The sequence below is a fragment of the Meriones unguiculatus genome, chromosome 18 (assembly GCF_030254825.1).
Source record: "Meriones unguiculatus strain TT.TT164.6M chromosome 18, Bangor_MerUng_6.1, whole genome shotgun sequence".
Taxonomy (NCBI): Eukaryota; Metazoa; Chordata; class Mammalia; order Rodentia; family Muridae; genus Meriones; species Meriones unguiculatus.
This window is the reverse complement of record NC_083365.1, coordinates 29,589,097-29,597,456: the sequence shown is the minus strand read 5'-3', so window position 1 is coordinate 29,597,456 and position 8,360 is coordinate 29,589,097. Positions and strand designations below refer to the sequence as shown.

The 8,360-nt window shown below is 41.0% G+C and overlaps 1 pseudogene; it reads left to right on the top strand.

Moving 5' to 3' along the window:
• The first annotated feature begins 6,321 nt into the window (after positions 1–6,321).
• On the top strand, positions 6,322–7,271 carry LOC110543429 (olfactory receptor 4K3-like; annotated as a pseudogene).
• Positions 7,272–8,360: the final 1,089 nt, after the last annotated feature.

The window sequence follows — 8,360 nt, the reverse complement described above, 5'->3', positions numbered from 1 at the left end:
CTCGGCCATAAAACACAGTCATTGTGTTTCCCAGGTGAGAGGATACCCCACGGTGGGGGATTCAATCAGCTTTTAACTCACCCGGCTAAACCGCGAAAGAGATCCCGGTTCCGCCAGACGCTTGGCTGCCGGCCGCCAGCACCAGCCCCAACCCAGAGCCACAAGCCAGTGTCTCTGGTCACGGTCCCAGACTGAACCTTGGGCACCACACTATCAGAGACTGGAATTTTCAGTTGAGAGATAACCCCAGGGTACAGGAAACGATTGGGACCGGCCTTAGGTCACCCAGACATCCCCTGGAAAAGACTCGGGCGGGTTCCACGGGCACCCCAGGCGCCAGCCCGGAGCCAGAGCCGGGGACCCAGGTTCCGGCACAGAGCCCTGCCTGCCTGCGCGCCTGATTCGCCGCCAGAGATAGAAACGGCGGGTCTGATCTCAGAGCACTCAACTCACCCCCAACCTGAAAAGGTCCCCGGAAAATTACCCAGCTTAGGGAGCCTCTCAGGCTCCCAAAAGCCGCAAAGGCAGATACAGGCAGTTTCTGCGCACCAGACAGCTGGCAGAGACTGAGCCTCCATCACTCAGCTGTGCTCCAGGCACAGGCAAATTTCTGTGGCCAGCCAGCTGGCGGACACTGAGCAGTGTGCACCAGGGCAAAAAAAAGACACTAGGAGTCCGTGTCTCCAGAGAATCCACGGGGAAGGAAGGAAACTGTACTGATCTAAATCACCCAATCCTTCCCTAGAAAAAGTCTAGCAGTCTAGTGGGGCCGAGGCGCCAGCACTCAGCTGTGCTCCAGACACAAGCACAAACAGTTGAGGCGCGCCTGATGTCCAACTGGGTCACAGCAGCTGATCATTAAATTTGCAACAAGAAACCCAGGAACAGGGCAGCTGCCCTCAGGACTTCCCTGGGTGAGAGGAGAACCTTCTCAACTAACAAAGACCACAGTTACCACTCAGGTCTATATCCCTGAGGTGAGCAACTCCTGAAAAAACACCAGCCATCCAGGGACTATACCCAAAAAGCTGAGAAGACATCCTTCAGGAAAAACCAGCTTTCTGCAAAGGGGATTCTCTCCACCACAGGATCCCCAGGAACCACCAGAAAATAACCCCAAACTCCTAAGATAACACAATGGGTAGAGGTGAGCGTAAAAGCTCAAGCAACAAAAGACAGAGCAATATGGCATCTCCAGAACCCAGTTACCCAGGGGCAAGTAGCCCTGGACACCCCACCATAACTGAAATCCAAGAAGATGATCTAACAAGTATGCTCATGAGGATGATAACAGAGGAAACAAATAAGATTCGTAAAGACATGGAGGAAGATAAACTCAAACAGAATATTGCCATCCGTAAAGAAATAGAGGAAGCTGCAGCCAAACAGTTTATGGCCTTTAGAAAGGAAATGCTTAAAACACTGAATGAAATGATAGAAACAGAGTTGAAGGAACTAAAAGAAAAACAGGAAAGTACAATCAGACAGGTGAAGGAAGTAAACAAAACAACTCAAGACCTGAAGATAGAATTGGAAAAATTAAAGAAAACACAAATGGAAGAAATAATGGAAAGGAAGAATCTAGGGAAGAAAACAGGAAGTACAGAGGTAAGCATAACCAACAGACTAAAAGAGATGGAAGAAAGAATCTCAGGTGTAGAAGATACAATGGAAGAAATCGATGTATCTGTCAAAGAAAATGTTAAATCCGAAAAATTCCTGACACAGACCGTCCAAGAAATGCAAGACAATATGAAAAGACAAAACCTAAGAATAATAGGTATAGAGGAAAAAGAAGACTCCCTTCTCCAAGGCCCAGAAAATATTTTCAACAAAATCATTGAAGAAAATTTCCCCAAGCTAAAGGAGAGGCCAATTAGAATACATGAGGCCTACAGAACACCCAACAAATTTGACCAGAAAAGAAAATCCTCCTGCCACATAATAATCAAAACAGTAAGTATACAGAACAAAGAAAAAATACTAAAAGCTGCAAGGGAAAAAGGCCAAGTAACATATAATGGCAAACCCATTAGAATCACACCTGACTTTTCAACAGAGACTATGAAAGCCAGAAGGGCCTGGACGGATATCATGCAGACCCTAAGAGAACACAGATGTCAGCCCAGGCTACTATACCCAGCAAAACTCTCAGTCCTCATAGATGGAGAAAACAAGATATTCAATGACAAAAACAAATTTCAACAATACCTACAAACAAATCCAGCATTACAGAGATTTCATTCTCTTCTGAGCCCCCAGGGCTCAGTTTTTATGGCTCTGTTGGTCTCCTTTTGGAGTTCCTGTCCCCTCAGGACTTTCTATCTCCCCTGCTTTCATAAGATTCCCTGCCCAGAATGGCAAATATGATAGACATCAGAAGCAGAAGACAGGGACCAAGGAGACTACCACAGATGACCTCTGAAAGACTCTACTGATTGAGTTATCAAAGCAGAGGCTGAGACTCTTAACCAAATATTTTGATTCAACAATATCACAGAAATTACTGATGATTAACAGGATCATTATATATGCTGTTAAAAATAGAAATATTACCATACATGTATATAACCTAGAACCCTACTCAAATGTAGCCCATGGCAGCTCAGTATACAAGTGGGTTCAATAGTAAGCAGAACAGGGACTATCTCTGACACAAACTCAGTGGCCTGCTCTTTGAACATCCACCCCTGGGGAGGGAGCAGCCTTGCCAGGCCACAGAAGAGGACAATGAAGCCAGTCCTGGTGAGACCTGATAAGCTAGGGTCAGATGGAAGGGGATAAAGATCTTCCCTATCAGTGGACTTGGAGAAGGCATGGGAGGAAATGAGAAAGGGAGGGTGGGATTAGGAGGGAATGAGGAAGGGGGCTACAGCTGGGATACAAAGTGAATAAACCATCATTAATATAAAAAATAAAATTTTAATTAAAAAATAAGAAATATTGTATCTGAACTTTTTTAATTTTTTTAAATTTTTTATTAATTACACTTTATTCATTTTGTATCCCCCCATAAGCCCCACCCTCCTCCCCTCCCGATCCCACCCTCCCTCCCCTTTCTGCATGCATGCCCATCCCCAAGTCCACTGATAGGGGAGGTTCTCCTCTCCTTTCTGAACTTAGTCTATCAGTTCACATCAAAAGTGGCTGCATTGTCCTCTACTGTGGCCTGGTAAGGCTGCTCCTCCCTCAGGGGAGGTGATCAAAGAGCAGGCCAATCATATTATGTCAGAGGCAGTCTCTCTTCCCATTACTATGTAACCCACTTGGACACTGAACTGCCATGGGCTACATCTGTGCAGGGGTTCATGGTTATCTCCATGAATAGTCCTTGGTTGGAGTATGAGTCTCTGGGAAGTTCCCTGTGTTCAAATTTTCTTGTTCTGTTGCTCTCTTTGTATCTGAACTTTTATACTGAAGTTAAATGTATTTCCTATCAGGTCAAAAGTATAAAACTTCCTTCTGCTTTGAACGTTCATGATTGCTGAGGACACATTCAGACTACTTCTTACTATATTAATGGTCAGAAACTCACTTACTGGTGAGACCACACATATTTTCAGACTTCAAATCACTATCTTGCTTCCTCCTTGCACCCCTGTAATAATTTCCTGGTAGAGCATGTACAGAACAGTGACACTGGATGCTTCTCTTCTTGGGCAGTTACATTTGGCTCATTAGCTTTCACTTTGGGCAGCAATGATTCCCAAAGCTGACAAAGACTTGTCCTTACATTGTGCTTTTCTATTTCAGGTGCAGATGTTAACTTCATAACAATATGAATGTCAGGTTCAACTAGATAACTCACTTTCCACATCCTTTCTTTCTCTTCAGGCTGTTTCTAAAGACACAGTGAATAAAACGTATAGGGGGAATCAGTCTTTGGCATCATAATTTTGCTGTGGGGACTTGCCCACTCATAGAGTGTTCAGGTCTTGCTCTTTATGGTGTTTTTGATGCTTTATCTGCTCACCATATATGTAAATATTGTCATCATGGTCTTAATAACCACTGACCCCCATCTCCATTTCCCTATGTACTTCTTGTTGGCCAAACTGACCAACAAGCTCTCCTCAGACACAACGCCCAAGATGATCACAGACTTTCTCAAGAAAAACAAGACTACTTCCTTTGCAGGTTGCATAACTTTACCCAATGCATTGGCACAGGATAGATGGTACTGCTGGTGGGAATGGCTTATGAGTTATGTATGGCCATATGCACACCCACAACTATTTTGTACTGGTTTGGTGTTGAATTCCTGGGCCATGGGCTTTTGTGCATGTCAAGAGATAGACAAGTTGAGGCAGTTCTGCATCTGCCTCTCTGTGTGTCCATTATTATTGACAGTTACTTCTGTAACATATCACTGGTAATAAACTAAGCCTATTAAACTAATCATGAATTTCCATGATTTGGATCCTTCTAACTACAAAACACTTTTATTCACTTTGGCGATGTAGACAAAGTACCATATCAAGGTAGCAGAAAACGTCTTGGCCCTTATTGGTCAAGTGAATAACTTTCAGTAATGGTGTAATATTGTGAGTTCTGAGGTGATGAATAAGAACTTCTCTCTAACTTCACAGATATGTAGCACTTGGCATCATGATTAACAAAGCAATTGATAATAAACATCTAAAATAATTCTATTCAAGGTTCCCATTCAGTTCAAATTACAGAACAAACGCGTTCACCCATGTGACGACATCAGGGAGTGAATACATGTTAGGCTAAGGGGAAATGCTTCTAAGAGACTGTCTCTTCATGACACAGAGGTCTTCACAAGCACATGTCAGATGGAAGAAAATATGATCTTGGAAAAAAACATGAGTTTGGTAAGTCATTCCATTTTTCAAACACTTTCCATGAGGATTATTCTTGAATATGTCTCTTTTATCAATTTCCATTATATGTGGATTTGAGCAATGTTGCTTTATTTTCTGTCATTTTAGCAGCCAATGAATGACTTTTCTCTACATTTCCTAATTCAACTTAAGTTTCTGTGCTTTGCCATGAATGCAAATATCACCAAAAGGCACATCCTCAGTATATTCTTTTCCTCATCATAAGAACTTCATTTTTTTATTTAATGATTCATATAATCAGCAACCAGCTAAACATTGCACAATAATTTCCTGTATCTTAATCAGACACAGTATTGTTTAATCATAGAGTACACTATAGATAAGATTTTTTTTTTTTTTTGCTTAAAAATAGAAGTAATGTAACGGCAAGTCAAATGAGAAGAGGTACAACATTGTCCATTTCAGAAATCATTTTGAGTCTGCCAGGAAACAAGACATTACAATCAACTTCAGGACGACTCTTAAATCATGAGGTTCTACCAGTTAGGATCTACTGAAGTGAATAATTCTGACTATATCCACAAATGTTAAAAAAAAGTACAAATATTGACACTATTACAGAGTTTAGAATTTTAATATAAACAATTGACATGGATAAAAATCTTTAAGCAGAGAAAAAGATAAATAGTTGCTTTACATGTGCCTAAAATTATCATTAAGGCAGGTTATTTTCACTGACTTTTGAATTTCATTTGTCTAAAAGCCAAAGGTAGCATTTTCTGTGAATATTGCCACCAGGTTAAAAGAATTTCAGATAAAGTATTAGAAGATTGAATTGAATTTGGACCTTCTAAAATATTTGTAACAGTCCTGATCAAAGGAAGAGGAAGCTTGAAATATTTGTAAGAGTTCTGAAAACAGTCAGCATGGCTGATATGTTCTTTGAATATGCATATTCTGTAGTCATTAAAGAGGTGTTTGTCATTTTGGACAAACTCTAAGTAGCAAGCATTTTAAAGAAAGGTGATTATATATATTCACACTCACAAATAAATACACATAAATGCATTGTAAATATAGTTCTCAGCCTAACAATAAGACTGCCTAAACAGGTCAAACAATATTGTGTTAAAAATATACATTAAAATATACTTAAAAAAAACATTCCTATATATCGTTTCACTTCAAATACTCTCAAGGATTTCTGATTTCTCTGTGTTTGTTTTCCTTTACATCTCCAAACACAGTATTGAATTAAGTGTTTTGATTTTATCGGTAAAGAAATGGAAAAAATCCTTCTTGGGCAGCTACACTCAGCTCATTAGCTCTCACGTTGGGCAGCAAAGTTTATAAAACTGGGCAAAGACTTATCTTTACATTAAAAGTTTCCATTTCACATGTTGATGTTACCTTTCAACGTGAATGTCATGTTCAACTAGTGAACTTATTCTTTGCATCCTTCTAATTAACTTTTCTCTTTCTTTAGGTTCTTTCTAAAGATATATTGAATAGAATGTATGAAAAGAATCAGTCTGTGGTATCAGAATTTGTACTTTGGGGACTTGCCCACTCACAGAGTACTCAGTTCTTACTCTTCATAATGTTTTTGATGCTTTATGTACTCATTGTATCTGGAAATATTCTTGTCATGGTCTTAATAACCGTGGATTCCCATCTCCATTCCCCTATGTACTTCCTGTTGGCAAACCTGTCCTTTGTTGACATGTGGCTTTCCACAGTCACCACTCCTAAAATGATCACAGACTTTCTCAGAGAAAACAAGACCATTTCCTTTTCAGGCTGCATGTCTCAAGTCTTCTTCACCATTGCATTGCTGCAGGAAAGATAGTACTGTTGGTGGTAATGGCTTATGACCACTATGTGGCCATCTGCAAATCACTCCGCTACTTCATCATCATGAACCGGAAAAGATGCACTGGGTTGGTGTTGATTTCCTGGACCATTGGCTCATGCCATGCCTTGAGTCATCTGGTAGTGATTGTGCAGCTGCCTTTTTGTGGGCCCAAGGAAATTGATAATTTTTTCTGTGATATACCACTGGTAATCAAGTTAGCTTGTGTGGATTCCCATGACTTGGATATTTTCACAAATGTTGGCTGTGGGTTTGTGGGTATACCCAGCTTCATTTTGTTGTTCGTATCCTATACAGATATCCTTAGAACTATAAAACAGAGCTCTAAAGCTGGTGATTCTAAGGCCCTGTCTAGGTGTACTGCCCACATCACGGTGGTGATGATCTTCTTTGTGCCCTGCACCTTTCTCTATGTGTGGCCCCTCAATATCACATGGTTGGACAAAATTTTTGCTGTATTCTATTCTATTTTTACACCTCTCCTAAATCCAGCCATTTATACACTGAGAAATAAAGAGGTGGAAAATGCTATGAAAAGGTTAATAAATAATAATATCCAGAAATCTGTACTAAAGTCTTCAAATAACTGAGAAAGACATCACAGGATAAATTTAAAGTAAGGACACTGACTTTTATTCTGAATTTTTACCACTCTACCAGTTCAGGTATAGGCTTAATATACTTAGAAGAAAATAATGATTATTAATCACAATATTGTGTATTATTCACTGGAATACAAGTATGAATGATCAGGGGTTCTAAGACAGCTGTTTCCAGTGTGTACTGTATCTAAAGGGCAGAATATCAGAGAATGCAGAAACGATAAGTAAACAGATGGCTGGATTCAAAACACTGGCTTTGGTGCTTCTCTGACTGGAGGGACACTCCAGAACTTGGGAAAAATCAGATCCTGGACGCCCATGGCCATCTCCCAGATCTAGGAATTATGAAGTGTGAGCTCCCTGCTCTTTTATGAGGGTAGACCACCTGTTCTCGAAAACCTCCACTTCAGAAGCCAGACATCAGATTTTTCCAGCCTCCCCAAGACAGCGTCTGGGTTCCTGTGACAGCGTCTCAGCCTTCAAACCATGGTTCTTCTGGTGTCCCTGTGAAGACCAGATAGACAATAAAATCATATAAAATCCTGGAGTAAAGATGGCTGAGCCCAGACAAATCTGAGTTCCAATGAGATCAGTGTCTGGTAAGCTTGTAAAGCACAGCTCAGCTGCCTTCTGAGGCACTGGATATCCCCTGGCTGCTACATGAGGAGGATGACCTTTACCCCTGCAACTGCCAAGTCAGGTGCCTGCATCACACAACTCCACAAAAGGCCCTGCCCTTCAAGGCACCTGCACCCTCATTCTTCCTTTCGAAACACATGCACCATCCTGGATGTTTATCAGAAAGGCCGGCACCCATTCGTGTTCCCCTGGATCTCTCTTGTTGTCCTGAAGACTACTCCAATTTCTAAACTCCAGATATGGGCAGATCTATTGTTCAGTGCAGGTTCTAAGAACAAACAGACCAGGCTATGGAGAAGCATATGGTAAAGGCCAGCATAAGAGCATAATCAACCATTTGCCTGAAAATTTCATGATTTCCATGTTTTTATTGCTGAGTAATATTCCATTGTGTAGATGTACCACAATTTCTGTATCCATTCCTCAACTGAGGAGCAT